The 22,526-nt window shown below is 42.4% G+C and overlaps 1 pseudogene; it reads left to right on the top strand.

Moving 5' to 3' along the window:
* Positions 1 to 1,365: 1,365 nt before the first annotated feature.
* The window catches only part of LOC119970650, a 98,272-nt pseudogene continuing 77,111 nt past the window's right edge, over positions 1,366 to 22,526 (top strand).

The raw sequence follows: 22,526 nt of genomic DNA, 5'->3' as shown, positions 1-22,526 counted from the left end.
TTACTTGGACAGTTCAATGAATCTGGGTCTTTTCTCATTCCAGAAAATAATTTTGAGAGGAGATTTGATAGAGGTGTTCAAGATCATGAGGGGGTCAGACAGAGTAGAGCGAAAATTCCTATTTTTTAAAATTAGAACATTACAGCGCAGTACAGGCCTTTCGGCCCTCGATGTTGTGCCAATGTTGGTGGAAGGGGTTGAAAACCAGAGGACGCTAATTTAAAGTGATTGACAAAAGAACCAGAGGCGACATGAGGATAACCTTTTGTACGGAGAGAGTGGTTAGGATGTGGAATGCACTGTGTGAAAATGTGGTGAAGACAGATTCAAAAAGGAATGGATAATAATCTGAAGAGAAAAAAAGATGCAGGGCTCCAGGGAAAAGGCAGGGGACTGGGCCCCTCTTGCAGAGAGCTGACATAGATACGTGGCATTCACCTGAGGAAGGAGCAGTGCTCCGAAAGCTCGTGTTTGAAACAAACCTGTTGGACTTTAACCTGGTGTTGTAAGACTTCTTACTGTGCTCACCGCAGTCCAACACCGGCATCTCCACATCATGACATAGATATGACAGGCCAAATAGTCATCTGAGCTGTGCCCATTCCAGGATTCTATCGTGGAAGGTTTGAGAACCAGTGGACACTGATTTAAGCTGAATGGCAGAAGAACCAAAGGCAACATGGGAAAGAATCTTTATTATGCAGCCAGTGGTTAGGACCTATGCAGAATGCGCTGCCTGAGAGTGTGGTGGAGGCAGGTTCAATGGTACCTTTCAAAGGGAATTGGATAATTACCTGAAGAAGAAGAAAAACACGAAGGGCTACCGGGGAGAGAGGGCAGGGGAGTGGGACTCGCTGTCCAGCTGTTACAGAGAGCCAGCATGTCCACGAGGGGCCGAACGGTCTCATTCCGCTTTTCACTTTGAAAACAAAACTTCCCCAAAGCACAACCCTTCAGCGCTTCCCTTAATATTCTTCCCAACTCAGTCCCTGGGGTGGCACCTTCTCCCTGAAGCGCTTTGGGATGTTTTGCTGCCGTAAAGGCGCTGTGGAAATCTGTAATGTGGCTGTCAAAGGGCAGAACCGCAGAGGCTTGGCGAGCTCTCCATCAAGTGTCATAAAAGAAAGTATGTGTGTGTGGGGAAACTAACTGCACAGAGCCATTAACCGTAACTGTGTATTAAGGGCTGGCACAATGCGAGATGGTTCGCTGAGGCGGGGTGTGGATGGGGGAGGGGCAGCGCGAGGGGGGAGAGCAGCACCCTGCCATGTTCGACTCCGCTTCGGGGAGTCGGTGATTGACAGGCACGAGAGCCGCCACCGCGAGCGAGCGGGCCAATGGGCGGGCGGCAAAGCGGAAGGGGGGGCGTGTCGCTCGGAACAATACTGGATCTTGAGGCTGGGGAGGAGCGGCGCGAGGCCATTAGCGAGTGTGGAGTGCGGGGCGCGAGCCGGCCGGCTGGCTGACTGACTGACGCGGGAGAGCGCGAGCTGGCACCGTGAGCGTTGGCATCAGGTAAACGGCGGTTGGTTCAAATAATAGGGGCAGAGTGGGGCTCGAGGCGGTCACGTCCAGAAAGCGGGGAGGGCGGCCACGGCCCGAAGCCCCTGCACCCCATTCACGGCATCTCTTCTTCCCCTTCAGCCAGCCCGCTTCAGTGCGGCGGGCTCGAAACGCGGCCTGGCCTGGATCCGTCTCCTCTTCTTGTCAAGACCCCGGCCTGCTTTAAAGGGCTGGGCTTTCCGTGACCGGAGCCAGAGCTGCTCCTCCTCCTCTCAATTACTACGGAGGAAGGGGGCAACTTCTTGATTTGGGGGGAGGGGGGACGGACACCACATTCTTGAGAATTCAAAGCGAGCAGAAAGTTATGCAGTTTATAAAAATAAAAAGCCCCACGCCGCGCATTTATTCCCCTGATTTATCGGGTTCTTAAAAACCATTCAGTGTTTTATTGTCCAGGATTAAACAGCGAAGACCGTCTTCGATTAGCGTTTACATCTTCGCTTCGACATTCGTTCTGATGCGACTAGCGTTTTTTTTTAAAGATTTGATTTTTATTTGGGAGAAAATTATAACGGAAAAGAGAACCTGAAAGCCTCTTTCCGCGAACATATGCTGACCACGTATTGACATTAATGCAGTCCATATGGATTGTTCTGCGGCGCTTCAAATTACTGTACGCTTTTGACCTGAAAATCGCTTTTGCTGCTTATTTTGGACAAACTTTATATTTTTCCAAAGTAACATGGACGCAGTGCAGTGTACACCCAGGGGTTTGGTTGGGGGGAGGACCTTTGATCGCGGAGTTATGAGCATGAGGACTTGAATTTGGAATTTCCTTTTTAAAACTTTGACTGCAATTGACTTTGGTTTGCATGTCCCCAATGCCACTTCATTGCCCTTGTGTACTAATTTGCTAAATAATCAAACTCCATTAAAATTATTTACTTTTTATTCTCGGGGGAAAATATTTTTTGGGGTGGGGGGTGGCGAGAGAGAAGTGTTTTAGCCAGATTTCAAGAGTCCCTCTCTTTTCCCACCCGAAATATATAATGCACTGAATTTTTGAGCTTCAGTATGAGTGAATAATCAAATCCACATGCTTTAGCTCTCTTGGAGACATTTGTCTTTCTTGCTAGACTTCTGTTTCCAGGTTGCAGTTACTCTCTTGGTCCTTTTCAAAAGGACTTGACAGTGGTAACCTTTATATTTTCATTGTAAGATGGATATTTGCAGTAGTTTATCATTCATCCTAGTAGACAAAGATCAATAGTTTGAATTTGATTTCATCATCCTGATCTGACATTGGTGGATACTCCAGCTCCAGTTGTCGTATTGGATTGGCATTATTTTTTCTTTAACTCGTGGATTGTCGTAACTGAGCCATTATTCTCTTCATTTGCACACTGACCGTGTTCTCGCTTGTTTCTTGTTTGCATGGACCATCACAGCATGCTACTCTACCAAAATTTCTTTTAAACTTAGTTTTTTTTGGGGGTAATCTCAAATTTCTCTCTGGCAGGTCAGGAATAGTGCAGATTTCCGATCTGACTTTTTTTTTCTATGTTATTTTAATTCTGTGTATCAAAAGGTGCAACGCTTGCAGCTTTTAGGTGGAGTAATCCCCCTTGCAAAATAGTACTTTGTGGGCAGTTATTGCACCAAGATTTTACACAATGTCTTAAAATATAATATTTAGAGTTACTTCAAACATGGTGGTAATATGAGGCCAACACCAAGTAGTTTTGCAATGGTTTCAGCTGGTTCCTGTTGCAATGTACTTTATATGCTTTCCTATAACTGCATGCCACTTTGTTCCCTTTTTTGTATAAGTGGTCAACCTTTGAAGTTTCATTTGTAGAAAGTTGATTTTTGGCAATAGACTGATTTGTGAAGTTATGAATTGTAATATTTTTGGAACATATTTCATTAACTATACAAACATGTGGATTTAGAGCTGCCATCTGCATATGGGGCATGCACAGAAGTTATTGCCAAATTGACTATTGTTAGAAATGTTGGTTTTAATTGCTTAAATAAAAAACATTTTTCTCTTTTTTTTTAGGTTGGGACTGCTCTTAGGCCAATAATAGTTTGTTGTTGACTGATGGATATTTTGTGGCTGAAGCACGAGAACAATACGACAGACTGCTCAGCTGTGGAATCTAACTTTTTAGAATGTGCTGACACAATCTAGAAGAACGCAGGAGTACTTTTTTATTTTTGAAGAGTGACACTGCATATTTTGAAGGAAACGGTACAAAGCTATTCAAAAGTTCTTTGACTAAGCAAGGACTATCCACAATTGGCAAGTGCTTTATTGTGCGAAAAGCTCATCAGAAGTTTGAAAAATTTCTCGCCTGCTGAGCATATAAGTGACAAAAGTTCTTCTGCTTGTATGTTTTGCATCTATTCTAGGGAAAATGAGTGCTGATGGATATCAATATAGAGCTCTATACGAGTACAAAAAGGAGCGTGAAGAAGACATTGATTTACATACTGGTGATATACTGATTGTCACTAAAAATACCCTGTTAGCCCTGGGTTTCAGCGAGGGAGCTGAGGCAAGACCAAATGAAATTGGCTGGCTCACTGGCTTAAACGAAACAACACAGGAAAGGGGAGACTTCCCAGGAACTTATGTCGAGTTTCATGGTTTCAGGAAAATTTCACCACCGACACCCAAGCCTAGACCTCCTCGTCCATTGCCTGTGGCTCCAAATCCATCAAGGCCAGAAGATTCCGACCTGCAAGGTCAGTTCTTTCAGTTACACTCAGGATGAGATTCCAGGAATAATGGAGCAATTGGCTAGTATAGCATGCATAAGTTAAGAACGACAATGTTTTTAGAAGTAACAATTGCTTAATTTCTTGTACTTGTTGAATAAAAAGAACTGAAGAAATTGTAATTAGAATTTGCTTCAGATATTACTGAGTTATAAAAGCTGATTCATATATTTTTGAACGCTATTTTTGCTTGCAAAGTATTAATCACTGATTCATGAAAAGTGACCAGATTGTTGCTATTTATAGAACTGGACTGCAAAAAAAGTCAGTGAACACAAAATTGATTGTGTAGATTTAGTTTTCAATGTTTTTGATGCCCCTTACCTGCAGGTGGTGAGTACTGCCATGGTGCAGTTACATAAGTTAGGTCCAAAAATGCTACTGATATGACAAGTTTTATAGTCATGGGTGTCGTTTCTGAATTTTAACTTTATTGACAACCATGCATATATGAAGACTTGGAGGAAGATCTCACCAAATAGAAAACTGGAGCAGATACATTGATTATTTTTGTCTTTTCCATCTTTTATCAATCCAGCAGTAAAATCAATTAATGCAATGGTTGAGATCAGCTAGCTACGTCATTGAATAGGTTGACTTAGTGGACGTACAGAATTGAGAAATATAATTCCACACAATAGGTATTTGCGTAAATAGAGCGAATTGCACCAGCAGAAAAATACTTGTAATAGTTTCATTACATCCACATTCCTTCCACTTTTTGTATTTCGCATACTTCAGCCATTTGACTTATTTTACTTGCATAACAAGGTGATCCTGCACTTCAAAACCAATTAATCAATTGCCATAGACATGGAGTGTCCTGAGGTGATTATATACTATAATTGCGATTTTATTCTTGCGTACTCCTAGTTTCATAAAAATGGCAATACATTCATTAAGACAGTTCTTAAGATACGAAGATGGAAGAAAATAGAGATACAAATTTGATTCAGAATAGCTATTCAATTTCATTACATATGATATATGGCACAGAGATGGGCCATTTAGCCCAGTCAGTCCATGCTCCATTTGATCCTCCTCCCAATTTTCCTCCATTCCTCATCTCAGTCTGCCATCATAATGATCTGTCCCCCATCTCCCTCACCCCTGTATAGCTGCCCCTTAAATACATGTGCTTAAACCTCTCCATGTCATAGTGAGTTCTGTTTTCTTCTTTTTGGGTGAATTCCCTTTTGGATTTCAGTGGTGACTATCTTCTATTCATGACCTCGAGTTATGTTCCTCCTTACAAGAGGAAATATTATTTCTATCCATTCTATCAAACTTTTCATAATTTCTAAGCTCCCCTCTAGCCTTTTTTTGAGAAAGAAGAGAACGGGATGGTCAATCCTTTCCTGATATGTATACCCATCCATTTCTGACATACTTCTCTGCACCGTCTCCAGTGCCTCTATCACCTTTTTATAACAGTAAGAAGTCTTACAACACCAGGTTAAAGTCCAACATGTTTGTTTCAAACACTAGCTTTTGGAGCACTGCTCCGTCCTCAGGTGAATGAAGAGGTATGTTCCAGAAACATATATATAGACAAATTCGAAGATGCCAGACAATGCTTAGAATGCGAGCATTTGCAGGTAATTGAATCTTTACAGATCCAGAGATAGGGGTAACCCCAGGTTAAAGAGGTATGAATTGTCTCAAGCCAGGGCAGTTGGTAGGATTTCGCAAGCCCAGGCCAGATGGTGGGGGATGAATGTAATGCGACATGAATCCCAGGTCCTGGTTGAGGCCATACTCATGTGTGCGGAATTTGGCTACAAGTTTCTGATCGGTGATTCTGCGTTGTTGCGTGTCTTGAAGGCCACCTTGAAGACCACTTACCTGGAGATCAGAGGCTGAATGCCCTTGACTGCTGAAGTGTTCCCCGCCTGGTGATTGTCGCGCGATGTTCGTTCATTCGTTGTCGCAGCATCTGCATGGTCTCGCCAATGTACCACGCTTCGGGACATCCTTTCCTGCAGCGTATGAGGTAGACAATGTTGGCCGAGTCGCATGAGTATGTATCGTGTACCTGGTGGGTGGTGTTCTCACGTGTAATGGTGGTATCCATGTCGATGATCTGGCACGTCTTGCAGAGTTTGCCATGGCAGGGCTGTGTGGTGTCTTGGTTGCTGTTCTGAAAGCTGGTGGTTTGCTGCAAACAATGGTTTGTTTGAGGTTGCGCGGTTGTTTGAAGGCAAGTGGTGGGGGTGTGGGGATGACCGTGGCAAGATGTTCATCTTCATTGATGACGTGTTGGAGGCTGCGAAGAAGATGTCTTAGTTTCTCCGCCCCAGGAAAGTACTGGACGATGAAGGGTACTCTGTCGGTTGTGTCCTGTGTTTGTCTTCTGAGGAGGTCGGTGCGGTTTTTTTGCTGTGGCGCGTTGGAACTGTCGATCGATGAGTCGAGCGCCATATCCCGTTCGTACGAGGGCATCTTTCAGCGTCTGTAGATGTCTGTTACGCTGCTCCTCGTCTGAGCAGATCCTGTGTATACGGAGGGCTTGTCCATAGGGGATGGCTTCTTTAATGTGTTTAGGGTAGAAGCTGGAGAGGTGGAGCATCGTGAGGTTATCCGTGGGCTTGCGGTAAAGCAAAGTGCTGAGGTGACCGTCCTTGATGGAGACGAGTGTGTCCAAAGAATGCAACAAGAATCCACATCATGACCTTTTTATAATATGGTGACCAGAAATGCACATAGTATAGAGGTTGAGCATAACTTCCCTACTTTGCTTTAATAGTGAAGTATGCGAGGAACTCGCTTTGAAATGTTTTAACTTTTAACAGAAGTTCACATTTATCTTGCCGTCAGTGTTATAATTCATTATTACCTCTCTTCAGCCTACTGGTGACCAATTTTGTGAGCATATGATTTTTGACATGATCATAGCGCTGCATCTGGGTCAAATATTAATGTTCAATCTACTAGTTAATTTGGGAAAGTGCCCTTCAGAGGCATTTTTAAAAGTAATTGGAAAGTTGTGTGGCTGTGGAATCCAGACTGATGGGCATTAGGATGCTAGAGGTTCAAATGTTATTGAGACATTAAATAAAATCAAACTGGTGGCATTCTGGCAGTTAATTAGCGATAAGAACTTAAATTGTAAATATAGTGCCTTTAACATAATGCAATGTGTCAAGGCACTTCACAGGTGCATTATGAAATAAACACATGACACTGAGCCACTAATGGAAATGAGGTCAGATAACCAAAGATTTGGTCAAAGAAGTAGGCTTAACGAGTGCCTTCAAGGAGCAAAGTGAAGTAGAGATGCCGAACTGCAGGGCGGGTGTTCCAGAGCTTGGGGTCTAGGCAACTGTAGGCACGGTTATCATGGATACAGCAATTAAAATTGGGGGTGTTGAAGTGGCTAGAATTAGAAGAGTGCAGATTCCCCAAGAGTTGTGGCGTTGGAGGAGATTACAGAGATGGGGAGAGGCAAGACCATGGAGGGATTTGAAAACACAAACACAAATGTTAAAATCAAGACTGGGTTTGACCAGCAGCCAGTAATGTAGGTCAGTGAGCACAAGAGTGACAGGGGAACAGGACTTGCTGCGCGTTAAGACACGCACAGCAAAGATTTGGATGACCTCCAATTTACAGAAAGTCAAATGTGGGAGACTAGCCAAGAGCACAGGAGTAGGCCAGTTTAGGGATAACAAAGGCATGGATGTGGATTTCAGCAGCAGATGAGTTGTGATGGGCAAAGTCAGCAGTGTCATGGAGGTGGGAACAGGTGGTCTTAGTAATGGTACAAATATGAGGTTGAAAGCCTATCTCAAGATCAACTGAGTGACCAAGCTTATGAACAAACTTTCTTCATCTTTGATGGTTCCTGGTGAGAGAAATGACATGGTAGCTAGGGAACGGAGTTTGGAGTCGGGACTAAAGACAGTGTGTTCAATCTTCCCAATATTTAGATGAAGCTCAATAAATTGTCCGAATAAGGTAATTGCGAGGCTCAGTACATTATTCTTAAGTTTGTTTGGAACTGTGCTTTGCTGTTGATATTAAACAAACCATGGTGATCAGCTTTTGTACGATGAAGCGGTTTTACATCAACTGCTTAAAATTCTAGCCATGGTTATACACTACAGAAGAGTGTCAGTAAGTCCTGGATGCAGAGCATTCCTTTGGGAATTCACAAACCTCTTCCTTTCTACAGTCTAATTTGTACAGACTATATACATACTGAATTGGTGAAGGAGAGAGTGGTGAGAATAGGCAGTAGAAAGGGAGTAAAAGGGGTGGCTCGGTGGTGCTGTGGTTAGCACTGCCTCACAGTGCCCGGCCTCTGGTCACTGTCCATGTGGAGTTTACACATTCTCCCCGTGTCTGCGTGGGTCTCACCCCCACAACCCAAGATGTGCTGGATAGGTGGATAGGTCATTCTAAATTGCCCCTTAATTGGGGGGGAAAAATGGGGGGGGGGGGGGGAGATCTGTTTCGCCTAGTGATGAATGCATTGCTTGGGTCGGTGGAAGTTATATACATTGATAAAAATGTTCTCCAGTCTTCACCCTGAAACTTGGATCTAGTGGGGTTTTTTTTGTGTTAAATTTATTCTCTTTGTAACGTGGTCCCTGAGACCCAGAGATTTTTGTATATTGCAATAAAATGCATCACTGCATGATTCATGCCTTTTCAAAAGTTCTGAAGCTAAGGTTAGGGAGTGCTGTTCAAAATGAAAGCTTTATAATGTGGGTAGGGTGTGTGTTGGATTTAATATTTTATTATCTATATGTTAAGTTATAATATGCAGCCAAGTTTGAATAATTGGCAAAACATTAGGCTTTTTGGTTTTATTATAGTTATAACTGGAAGAACACTTCTATTACAAAAGTACTCTATTTTTTTAAAAACTCAATCTTGACTCCTTGAAGTTTTGGGGCATTTTTCTTGTTTAAACACGTACAAAATTGGCTCTTGAGAGCTAGGTTTTGGACTAACGGTGCCCTATATCCAAGGTGCCCAGGTGTACTCTATTTTTGACCTTTCCTCTTCTGTGTTTCTATCCTCTTCACACTAATAGGAAGTTGCTGTACTTTTTAAAAAATAAATTGAGCATTTATTTTGGGTGCAATTCATGGACTTTCCTTGTATCTTTCCGATGGATTATTAGCTAAATTTCTCCCCCAATGGTTGGCTCCTACATTGTGAGCAAGGGCTGGGAAAGGTGACAGTGAGAAAGAAGCGGGGAAGGAGTGGTGAGGTGGTGAGAGAAGTAGCAAACAAAAGGGAGTGAGGGGTTCAGGAGAGGAAGTGGCAAACAGGAGGGAACAAGAAGGTTGGAAAATTTCAGGAAGTGAAGGATCGGAAAGGGGAAGCGGCAGGAGGAAGGGACTGAAAGCAGGAAAAGCAACTGGGAGGTAAGCAGTATGTAGTAACTAAAGGAGCAGTATTTTTGGGCCAGTTAGATTCAAGGCTACCAATAAATTTTTAATGTAAAATTACAGGCCAGGAATGTACTTGTTTTCTTACAGGTAAGTGAGTTTCATTTAGCACACCGTTTGATCAGGAATGCTAAATGAGGCACAATTGTATAAAGATGAAAAGTGAGGTCATATTACAATGGTGTGCCTTTATATGGCACCTTTCCCACCTAAACATCCTCATGCATTTTGCAGGAACATAAAAAGCAAAATTTGACAACAAGCCACAAAAATGATCAAATGTGTGGTCTGAGGTAGGTTTTAGCGCAAGGCTTACAGGAGGAAAGAGATTTAGATAGGGAATTTCAGATCTTTGGGGCTTTAGCAGCTGAAGAAATGGCCACCAATTATGGGGCAGTAAAATTGGGGATGCTCAATTGGGCAGGGCACAGTTGGGTGATATTAACGGTGGGTATAAGTGATTTTTTTTTTCAGAGCTCATCTTGAGGAAGTAAAACACCAATATTATGACCATAGACTCATAGAATTTACAGTGCAGAAGGAGGCCTTTTGCTAGATGGGCAGAAAAGGTAGCAAAGAGATGGAATTGTTTAAACTTGAGGCCGGAATTAACCACAACATTAGAATATTGGATCTCCAGCTGAAACAGTTTCTTCCAAAACTAGTTTGCCCTGTTTTGATCAGGTTATCTGAAAGGCATAATGGCTGACATTCCTTCCCGCATGCTTGGGTTGCTACTTTGAATAGATTAACTCCTCAGTGCATCAACAGCATCTTTGAACCAGCTTGTATATCAGAGTCCGATGATCACATGAAATAGGATGTCTGTAATTTTTGTGTTTGAAATTATATTGAGACGTAGTAATTAGCCCTAGGTTTGTACAGGTCAATTTTTTTAATTTGATTACCTTGTTAACTCTTGGTTTAAATAGCCAGTGATTCTTCATCTGCTTTACCTACCTCCTCTGGCAAATTAATATCAGGGTAACTTTGCAAGTATCAATATTCATTTTGAAAATTGACATATTTAAAAGACAATTCTGAAAATACTCAGCATGCGAGGTGGCATAGGGCTGTTTAGCACAGGGCTAAATCGCTGGCTTTGAAAGCAGACCAAGGCAGGCCAGCAGCACTGTTCGATTCCCGTACCAGCCTCCCCGAACAGGCGCCGGAATGTGGCGAATAGGGGCATTTCACAGTAACTTCATTTGAAGCCTACTTGTGACAATAAGCGATTTTCATTTCATCTTATGGGGAAAAAAAACGGTAGTCAAAATGCTAGATATCTACTAATTGCTGAGTTAACCTACGTTTTCCTTTTAGATGAACAATAATATACAAATGTTCATTGCAAGTCACAATATAGATGGCCAGAAATACTGTTAATTAGGGACAAATCCAAAATATCTGTCCTTGGATTTTTTCGCTACATTAACCCATCCAGCAAGTTCATTTAAAAAGTCTTTTGAGCTAATTGTATTTTGAATTACCATGGGTCTATACTTGAAGTTTGTTTCCACAAGATGCCACCTCACCTGCTGAGTATTTCCAGAATTTTGTGTTTTAAATATGTCGACTATTCAAAATGTTATCGATACCCTGATATTAATTAGCCAGAAGAGTTTGGTAAAGCATATGAATAGCATTGGCTCTTTAAGGACCTTAGTTGGTCCAAGGGCAATGCATGTACATTTGCAGAGGGCGCAAGGATGTGTAGGCAGGTAGCAGGCATAGTGATCACTGGATTTTATGTGTCCCTGCTGACTTAGCATAAAATACAGCCCTATGTTTCTGAACATGTTAAGGAGACTAGGTGTCTGTCTGCAGAGTCCTCTAATCAGCCTTTTTTAGGTGAGTTTATCAGCGAATACTTTAATAAAATTAAATAATTTCGAATAAACAGTGGGAAGTAATTGAATTATTTTGTTTATACTAAAGCGATTTAATCGACACACATGATTTAACCAAGTTTAACATAATTCTGTACTTTGCAGTTCATTGCTGAAGACAGAACTGTTAGTGTTTGGTTTGCTGCTTTTCTTTTACTTCCCTCGACTTCCCCCTTGCAACTTTAAGTGATTTGTGTATCTGTACCTTGAGATCCTTCTATTCTCTACTCCATATAGACACTTATTTTCCAAGGAATATGTGATCTTGTATTTCATGCCGAAATGTACTACATCACACTTAATCCAAGCTCTTTTCCCAATTCCATACCTATTAGTTTATTAATGTCTTCCTGTATTTTGTTGCAATCCGCCTGTATTAATTTATCCCCAGTTTGCTATTGCCTTCATATTTTTGAATTGTAAATACAATCCCAGAATCTAAATCGTTATGTAAATGATGAACAACAGTGGGCCCCGCATTGATCCTTGAATAGTATTTGTCACACTGTCTGTGTGGAGTCTGCATGTTCTCCCCCTGTCTGCGTGGGTTTCCTCCGGGTGCTCCAGTTTCCTCCCACAAGTCCGGAAAGACGTGCTGTTGGGTAATTTGGACATTCTGAAATCTCCCTCTGTGTACCCGAACAGGTGCCGGAATGTGGCGACTCGGGGCTTTTCACAGTTACTTCATTGCAGAGTTAATGTAAGCCTACTTGTGACAAAGATTATTATAAACAAAATATGCAAAGTATGCTAATACCATTGAGGAGTACATGATTAACTCAGAATTACTTGTGTGGATTAAGCTACCACCAATCAATTTGTCTCTGCACTTCATGGGTTTTGATCCTTTGCCCAATGGTGTACTTATCTAGCTTTAGTTGAGACACACATTGTGTTCTATGGTAATAAATTATATTCCTCCAATTTGAGAAAGAATTCATGATGTAGTAAAGTGATATGCTGCTTTTTGACTGACTGATTTCACATTCTTTGTCTAAAGAACCTGTGCCTGGAAGCAAAATTCTTCCATGAGCAGCTTCAGGCATAGACAAGTTTAGTCTTCCCAGATGCAATAAAAATGCTAGCACATAGGTATTGCAGCTGTCATTTGGTGGTAAATTAGTCCATACATGCAATTCTGAATTGTTGATGTACTTTCCAACAGCATTTGCATGCATGTAGAATGCTGTTTAATTTCTATTTGAAACTGGTATGTCTGCTATTGTACTGTTTTAGATTGGGAGACTACCAATGGGTTTCATGATTTCTAAGATTCTCATAGTGGCCTTGTTCAGTTCAAATATTACTGAAATGCTGATTTTTCAGCCTATCATTTCACACTGTTTGAACTATATTCTTAATCACGTTTTTTTTGCAGAATGTTGGAATCGCAAAACTTCGGCTGAAAATGTCACTCATGGCAGATATCACTATTTTGGAGGCTAGATTATAAAAAATGAAAATGATTTGTCTTTGAGCATCACAAATTATTGAAAAGTTGCTAAACCCCTTTGAGGTGTGGCTTTATGTTAATGTCTTGTTGATTTGGAATAAAATTCAAAAGGATTTAGTAACATGGGGAGGCAATGGCGTAGTGGTAATGTCACTGGACTAGTAATCCAGAAGCTCAGGGCACACCGGTTCAATAATAAAGTCTTGCTGATGGTGACCGTGAAGAAGCTATCATCGATTTTCGTAAAACCCATCTGGTTCACTAATGGCCTTTAGGGAAGGAAATCTGCAATCCTTATCTGGCCTGGCCTACATGTGACTCCAGATATCCAACAATGTAGTTAATTCTTAACTGCCCTCTGAAGTTGTCCAGGAATGGTAAATTGTGTGTCTTAACTAAACCTAAATAAGTAGACCATTTCCTTCTCAAATTGCCCAGGAATGGTAAATTGTGTTTGACTAATTTGCTAGAGTTCTTCGGAGATGTAACAAAGCTCAGTGGATAATGGGGACCCTGTAGATGTAGTATATCTGGATTTCAAGAAGGTATTTGATAAGGTACTGCATTAAAGTTTAATACACAAGGTAAGATCACATGGGATTAGAGGTAATTTATTAGTTTGGATAGAAGACTGGCTTAAGGTAGAGAGTTGGCAAAAATGGGTCCTTTTCTGGTTGGCAAGATGTAGCTAGTGAAGTGCCACAGGGTTCGATCCTCAGCATCCTAACTGTTTACAATATATATTAATGACTTGGATGCAGGGATAGAAGGTACTATAACTAAATATGCAACCAAATATAACTAAAGGCACAGCATGGTAGCACGGTGGTTAGCATTGTTGCTTCACAGCGCCAGGGTCCCAGGTTTGATTCCCGGCTTGGGTCACTGTCTGTGCGAAGTCTGCACGTTCTCCCCGTGTCTGCGTGGTTTTCCTCCGGGTGCTACGGTTTCCTTCCACAAGTGCCAAAAGATGTGCAGTAAGTAATTTGGACATTCTGAATTCTCCCTCCGTGTACCCGAACAGGTGCCGTATATGATGACTAGGGGCTTTTCACAGTAACTTCATTGCAATGTTAATGTAAGCCTACTTGTGAAAATAAAGATTATTTATTTAGGGGCTGGTTTAGCACAGGGCTAAAGAGCTGGGTTTTTAAGCAGACCAAGGCAGACTAGCAGCACGGATCAATTCCCGTCCCGGCCTCCCCGAACAGGCGCCCGAATGTGGCGACTAGGGACTTTTCACAGTAACTTCATTTGAAGTCTACTTGTGACAATAGGTGATTTTCATTTCATTTCATTTTCATTATTTCAAAAAAAATCAGAGACACTAAAATGGATGGGATAGTAAGTTGCAATGTGGAAATAAGAAATTTACAAATGGATATAGAGCGGTTTGGTGAGTTGGTAGATGAGAGTTTAAGATGGATATGTGAGAGGTTATCCATTATGAGGGGGAAAATGAAAAGGAACTTATCTAAATGGAAAGAAAACTTAAGTGCTTCAGTGCAGAGGGATCTGGGTGTCCTCTCAGAAAACTAGTATGCAGGTACAGCAGGTAATAAGGAAGGCAAATGGAATTTTGGCATTTATAGCTAAAGGACTACCTCTGACACGCAACTCTCCAGTCGCCTGCCAGGACTTGGTGTCGGTGTTTAGGAGTGAGATGGGACTGTCTGATCCTCTTTCCGTCAGATCTTTGTCTATTTTCGGGATCAGTGATATTGAGGCCTGTGCCAACATGGTGGAGGCCCTTTGTGATAGTGAGTCATCGAACATCTCCTGCAGGTAAGGGGCCAGTGGTGCCGCAAATTTTTTTATAGAGGTCCGCCGGAAATCTGTCTGGATCTGGTACCTTCCCCGACTGCATGGAGTTGATGTTCTTGATGACTCCTCGCGGATGACACCAAGTTTGGTGGAGTTGCAGATAGTGTTGAGGATTGTCAGAGGATACAGCAGGACATAGATAGGTTGAAGACATGGTCAAAGGAATGGCAAATGGTGTTTAATCCAGACAAATGTGAGGTAATGTATTTTGGTAGATCTAACATTGAGGAGAAATATACTGTAAATGGAAAAACTCTTAGGAATATAGAAAGTCAAGAGCTGGGCATGCAGGTTGACAAATCTTTGAAAGTGGCAACACAAGTGGGCAAGGTAGTCAAGAAACCATACGGAATGCTTGCTTTCATTGCACGGGGCTTAGAGTATAAAACCTGGCAAGTCATGCTGCAGTTGTATAGAACCTTGGTAAGGCCGCACTTGGAATATTGCGCACAATTCTGATCGCCACCCTATGCTACCTGAATCACCATGTTTACTTGTCCAGTTATAGGGATCTGTGAAGATGCACTTCAAGGTTCCACTATTCCTCCGTGCTTCTCAGTATCCTACCATTTATTGTGTACTCCTTGCCCTCCCCAAATGCATTGTAGGTTGAATATCCCTTATTCAAAATACTTGGGGCCGAGAGTGTCTCGGATTCTGGAATTTTGGAATAACCAATCTGCAAACACCCTCGGACACTCCTCGAAGTTGCTGATCAGTGCTGTGCAGGGTACGCTGCTTCCCTCCGACAGAGAGTCGGGTACCAGGTTTAACTCTTTCAGTGCAACAAACACGCACCGTCAATTGGAAGGATACACTCGCACATGTATTCGGCCACAGAAACGGGATACAGTGCCAACACTGAAAAATTCTACTTGCCTGACCAAGACATTCCTGAATTAAAATGTGTTTGCACTGGAGGGGGCACGGAGGAGATTTACAGGAGAGTTGGTTAGGCTGAGGCTATCATCTTGGGGGGGGGGGGGGGGGGGCGGCAGGCAGATTTTATTAGTGCGTGTAAAATTGAGGGGCCCAGACCAAAAGTGTGGAGGAAGAACTTCCCTTCGCAGAGAAGCCAATAACCAGAAAGCATTGATTCAAACTAATAATAATATAATATTTATAATACTTATTGTCACAAGTAGGCTTCAATTAAGTTACTGTGAAAGCCTCTAGTCGCCACATTCTGGCGCCTGTTCGGGGAGACTGGTACAGGCAGAATTGTCAGAAGGATTAGAGGAGTGTGGTGGAGGCAAACTTCCTGATAGCTTTCTTCCTTATTATCAACCACGTGACCATTTTCTGTATCATCCGCAAACTTCTCAATCATACCCCCTATAGAAACCAATAATTCTTTAAAATTTCCCACTAACAGACAGAAGATTGCACAAGATTTCAAGTTTGAAGACTTTTGCTGTAACCAGCAAACTAAAATCAACATAGATTAACCAGTAATTAATACGCAACTAACGTACCAAACTACAGAAAAGCTATTTTCCCATACTTTGTAACTTTTGTATATTATGGCAAACATATAGTCTTGTAGATAAAGCCCCACATTCCACGCAACTTCTTAGCAGGCTCCTTTCTCCCTGCCACAGTCCTGTGAGCCTTCCAGTGTTCTTTGATCAGGACCACTTGCGTGCCAAACAGCACAAGCGGCAAGTGATGAACAGAGCTGAATGATTCCATATACAACTGATCAGATCAGAGCTTTGTAGTCGTGTCACATCCAGCCGTAAATGGTGGTGGACAATTAAACCAACTAGCTGGAGTAGAAGGCTCCTCAAATACCCCCTTCCTTAATGATGGGGAAGGCCCAGTGTAAAATATAAGGCTGAAGAAGCATTTGTAACAACCATCAGCCATAAGTGCCAAGTGGGATGACTTGCACAATTTAGACTGTTTCCTATAAATAAAAATCATGTGATTAAGTCGTTCCTTTGAACAACAGGTCTGCAAAATCAAAACCTAGTTTTTTCTACACTTTGGACCTTTTGCTTAAGATGGGTGATAGCATCAGAAAACGTCAGCAGTTTCTATCAACCAATCCGTGGTCAGTTATAAAACTGAATATGATCTTTATTTTGATCATATTCAAAATAAAGCACTCGCTGCTTTAGCTCAACAAACTGCCTCTGCCTTGATCTCGGAGGATGGCATTCTGTTGCATCAATGCAAATTCTTAGTGCCCATTTCCATGACAGTTCTCCCTATGAAAGTACTGTTCAGTACCAAACTGCAGTTGAATTTATACTGGAACCTTCAACAGAGTAACGTGGTGGATGAGACCAAGAGATTGGATAGCCCAGTTTTCTCTTTTACACACCTATTAAATGTACAATTTATGGAATTTTTCCACCTTTATAAAATGGACTTCTATATTTAATGTGCAACATATAGATTTGCAAGTGCTGACGAGTGCCTCAAGTGCTCTACTGTGTGGAGTTTGTTTGCCTTGATAAATCTGAGCTGTATTGTTGGGTTACACTGCATATTTATAGTTTGAGATAATGCCGATTTCAGCACTTCATACTGCCATGGTAAACATCTGGCGTACTTTCGCACAATGATACTAGCTGTAAAAGTAGTGTGCCATTGGTGAGAGATTTTCAGTAACAGCCAATAGTGCGTTTTAAAAAAAAAAATTGACTTGTGCAGCTGTTCAAATTTAATTGCTCCCATTATTGTATTGACTTGTTTCCAAATGAAAATAATTAAGTTATTCCATATATTATAACAAGTGTTATTTTCACATACTTGCATTGTTGGATATCACCAAGAATGGCAGAATTGCTGCCCTGTACTTATACTGCAGCAATTACAGAAACACTTTTAAATTGTTTGTGTTTTACTGGATGTAATTGAGATCATTTGATCTAATCATGATTCTCACAAGTTACATTAATAGATGCTCATTTACATGCATTTAGTACTTAATACTGTCATGAAAGTAGGACAAGTGACCTTGTAAAGTAGGCAATTTTTTCTGCACTTGGGCAACTTTGGGGTGGAGAGAAACAGACCCAAAAGGGGAATGGCAATAGTTTAGAAATTATACCTTGCTTCATGCAGTCTGTAATTATGCAGTTGATTCCCTTAATTTCAATGAAAACGTGGGATTGTAACGCATCTAATGGTGAGTCTTTGATTTCATTGGGAGAGCACTGCAGCACAATGACTAGCGCAGTTGCTTCATAGCTCCAGGTTCGATTTCTGGCTTGGGTCACTGTCTGTGTGGAGTCTGCACGTTCTCCTTGTGTCTGTGTGGGCTTCCTCCGGGTGCTCCGGTTTCCTCCCACAGTCCAAAGATGTGCAGGTTAGGTTGATTGGCCATGCTAAATTTCCCTTGGTGTCCAGAAAGGTTGGGTGGGGTTAGTGGGTTATGGGGATAGGGTGGAGTCGTGGGCTTAAGTGGGGTGCTCTTTCCAAGGGCTGCAGACTTGATGGGCCGAATGGCCTCTTTCAGCACTGTAAATTCTATGATTCTATGACTCTACAGGAGACAGTCATAGATAACAATGACTGACTTCAATTTTAATGAAAATTTATGGTGAAAAACAGTTCAGTTTCAGTCTGCTGCTTCCGATGGTACAAATTGTATTCTCTAGAAAAGTCTGTACCCAAATTTAGTATCTTTAAGAAAGTGCATAATCATTGACCGAACATTAAAGGACGCAACTTATATTGAGGAATAATTACATAATTTATTGACACCTTTGCCTTGATTGTGGTTAAAACTAACTCTTGTGTGTTTGCACTATAACAGAAGAACTAGGGGGAGGAGTAGGCATTTCAGCCCTTCAAGCCTGTTCCGCCTTTCGGTATGCTCATAGCTGATCTCACCTTGGCCTCATCTCCACCTTCCTGCCCACTCCCCATAACCTTTTATCCCGCTACTAATTTTAAAACCTTTGTAGCTCCTCAAATTTGTTTAATGTTCTGGTGTCCACTGCACTCTGGGGTAGAGAATTTCACAAATTCATGACCCTTTGAGTGAAGTAATTCCTCCTCATTTCTGTTTTAAATCTGCTACCCCTTAGCCTAAAACTATGGCCTCTCATTCTAGAATGTCCAGCAAAAGGGAAACATTCGCTCTACGTTAACTGTCAATTCCCTCTCCTCTCATTCTTCTAAACTCCAGTGAGTATATGATGTGGAGATGCCGGCGTTGGACTGGGGTGAGCACAGTAAGTCTTACAACACCAGGTTAAAGTCCAACAGGTTTGTTTCAAACACTAGCATTCGGAGCACTGCTCCTTCCTCGGGTGACTCCTGAGGAAGGAGCAGTGCTCCGAAAGATAGTGTTTGAAACAAACCTGTTGGACTTTAATCCAGTGAGTATAGGCATCAACTGTTCAATCTCTCTTCATAAGACAAGTCCTTCATCCCTGGAATCTAGTGAACCTTGCTAGTGGACATGTATTTGTGTCCTCAAAGGGGACTAAAACTGCGCAGTACTCCAGATGTGGTCTCATCAATGACCTACAAGTGCAACAGCACTTCCCTACTTTATGCTTCATTCCATTAACAATGAATGCCAAAATTCCATTTGCCTTCCTTATCTGCTGCACCTGCATACTAACTTTCTGTGATTCATGCACCCAAATCCCTCGGCATCAAAGCATTTTGAAGTTTCACTCCATTTAGATAAGTTGTCTTCCTATCCCTTTAAGCTGCAAAAATAAGTCATCCGGTGGAAATTGAAATAAAAAGATTCCAGTGAGTCACGATATATATATTTTTGTACATTTTAAATATTTTCATAACAATAATTCAGGTATGTCAAACCTTGTTTTGGGAGAAAGGGAATCCAAAAATAAGCAAGCTTTCACTTTTTTTCTATTGTCTCTTTTTGCCCAGAATTTACAGTTGTAATAATGGCAGAACCATTAGCACTTGCTGTCAGTACTGTAAAACTGACAGTCACATCTAGTGTCCATACATGCACAGTTATTTGCAGATATTTGTAAATTGCTGTCAACTGCTTGCTGCTCCACAGGATGCCAGGGTCCCAGGTTCGATTCTGGCTTGGGTCACTGTCTGTGCGGAGTCTGCACATCCTCCCCGTGTGTGCGTGGGTTTCCTCCGGGTGCTCCGGTTTCCTCCCACAGTCCAAAGATGTGCAGGTTAGGTGGATTGGCCATGATAAATTGCCCTTAGTGTCCAAAACACACACTTAGTGTTGGGTGGGGTTACTGGGTTATGGGGATAGGGTGGAGGTGTTGACCTCGGTTAGGGTGCTCTTTCCAAGAGCCGGTGCAGACTCGATGGGCTGAATGGCCTCCTTCTGCACTGTAAATTCTATGATCTATGAATTCTATGCGCAGCTACAGTCTTCACTGAAACAATCAACACAATTTGTGAATTGGCATGAATTTTTCCATTCATGGGATCTGGGCGTTACTGGCAAGGACAGCATTTACTGCCGATTCCATTGAAGGTAGTGGTGAACCTCTGCTGCAGTTGATGTAGTGACAGTGCACCCATAGTGCTGTTATGAAGGGCGTTCCAGGATTTTGGCCCAGTGACAATTAAGGAATGGTGTTATAAGATCTCGGTTTGGAGGGTGCTTGTAAATTAACACTTTTTCATGGAGTAAATATTTACTTTTGATTTCTGTAAATTTTTATGCATTGTTAATTTTAAATCTTTTCTATTGTCTCTTTTGGGGCAGCATGGCAGCACAGTGGTTAGCAAAGTTGCTTCATATCTCCAGGGTCCCAGGTTCGATCCCTGGCTTGGGTCACTGTCTGTGCGGAGTCTGCACATTCTCCCTGTGTCTGCCTGGGTTTCCTCCGGGTGCTCCGCTTTCCTCCCACAGCCCAAAGATGTGCAGGTTAGGTGGATTGGCCATGCAAAATTGCCCGTAGTGTCCAAAAAGGTTAGGTTGGGATACAGGGTTATCGGGATAATGAGGACGCATGGGCTAAAGTGGGGTGCTCTTTCCAAGGGCCGGTGCAGACTCGATGGGCCGAATGGCGGCCTCCTGTGCTGTAAATTCTATGATTCCATTACGTTGCTGTTAAATCTTCCAAGTGTAGGCTGAACTGGCATTGCATGTATTACTGCTGTAAATATTTTATTTATGAACTGCCTTCCCCTCGAGAGTGTGAGGGACATAAAGTCCAAGGAAAAATTGAGCGAGAAGGCTAATACGTGATGTTCTTCCAGAGCAGATCATATTTCTTAACTTGAACACAGCTGAATTTCAGTGGAATATTCAGGAAATTCAGTGACGCTGCGACATGCTTTATGACATGAGGGTGGCACGGGAACACAGTGATTAGCACTGTTGTTTCACAGCGCCGGGGTCCCAGGTTTGATTCTTGTCTTGGTTCACTGTCTGTGCGGAGTCTGCACATTCTCCCTGTGTCTGCGTGGGTTTCGTCCGAGTGCTCCGGTTTCCTCCCATGAGTCACGAAAGACATGCTGTTGGGTAACTTGGACATCCTGAATTCTATCTGAATTCAGGATGTCCAAATTGTACCCGAACAGGAGCCAGAGTGTGGCGACTAGGGGATTTTCACAATAACTTTATTGTAGTGTTAATGTAAGCCTTTTGTGACAATAACGATTATTATTATTAGGAGGGGGTCAAAAAGGTTGTGGGATGGGGGGGGGTTGAGAAAGAGAGATTTGGACAGCTGATCAAAATGGTGTCCCAATCTGCGAGCAGCTGTTCCTGCTGGCAAGATCGGCTCGCCAGCAGCAAATGAAGTGTGGCCTCGGTGGGGAGAAACTCTGAGACCAAAAAAAATCTGCAAAAAGATTTTGAAACGCGGCATGATTCTTGGCGCAGCTGCCAAATATGCCCAAAGGCGGACTTCTTTTGTTTTGTTTTATAAATTTAAAGTACCCAATCCTTTTTTTTTCTAATTAAGGGGCAATTTAGCATGGCCAATCCATTTACCCTGGGCATCTTTGGGTTGTCGGGGTGAGACCCACGCAGATATGGGAAGAATGTGCAAACTCCACACAGACTGTGACCCAGGGTTGGGTTCAAACCCGGGTCCTCTGGCAACAATGCTAACCACTGTGCCACCACCAAAGGCGGGCGTCTGTCCGCTGAATCCAACTGTTTCCCAATGTTTGAAGGATAGACAACTAGAATGCACAGACGCAAGCAGAAGAACCAGAGGCAATATGAGGCAAATCTTTTTCATGCAGCAAGTGCTTAGGATGTGGAATGCTCTGCCTGATGGCATGATGGGTACAGATTCAAAACTCTTCAAAAGCAAAATTAGATGAATACCTGAGAAAGGTTGTAGCATTAGAGGGAAAGAGCAAACGGATTAGAACTTGATCATTCTTCAAATGAGCAGAAGTAGATTTGATTGACCAAATTTTGGGAAGCACGGTAGCACTGTGGATAGCACAATTGCTTCATAGCTCCAGGGTCCCAGGTTCGATTCTGGCTTGGGTCACTGTCTGTGCGGAGTCTGCACATCCTCCCCTTGTGTGTATGGGTTTCCTCCGGGTGCTCCGCTTTCCTCCCACATTCCAAAGATGTGCAGGTTAGGTTGATTGGCCATGATAAATTGTCTTAAGTGTCCAAAATTGCCCTTAGTGTTGGGTGGGGTTACTGGGTTATGGGGATAGGGTGGAGGTGTTGACCTTGGGTAGGGTGCCCTTTCCAAGAGCCGGTGCAGACTCGATGGGCCGAATGGC

The sequence above is a fragment of the Scyliorhinus canicula genome, chromosome 8, assembly GCF_902713615.1.
Source record: "Scyliorhinus canicula chromosome 8, sScyCan1.1, whole genome shotgun sequence".
Lineage (NCBI taxonomy): Eukaryota > Metazoa > Chordata > Chondrichthyes > Carcharhiniformes > Scyliorhinidae > Scyliorhinus > Scyliorhinus canicula.
Note: the sequence above shows the minus strand (reverse complement) of the source record. Positions and strands in the feature narration are given on the sequence as shown.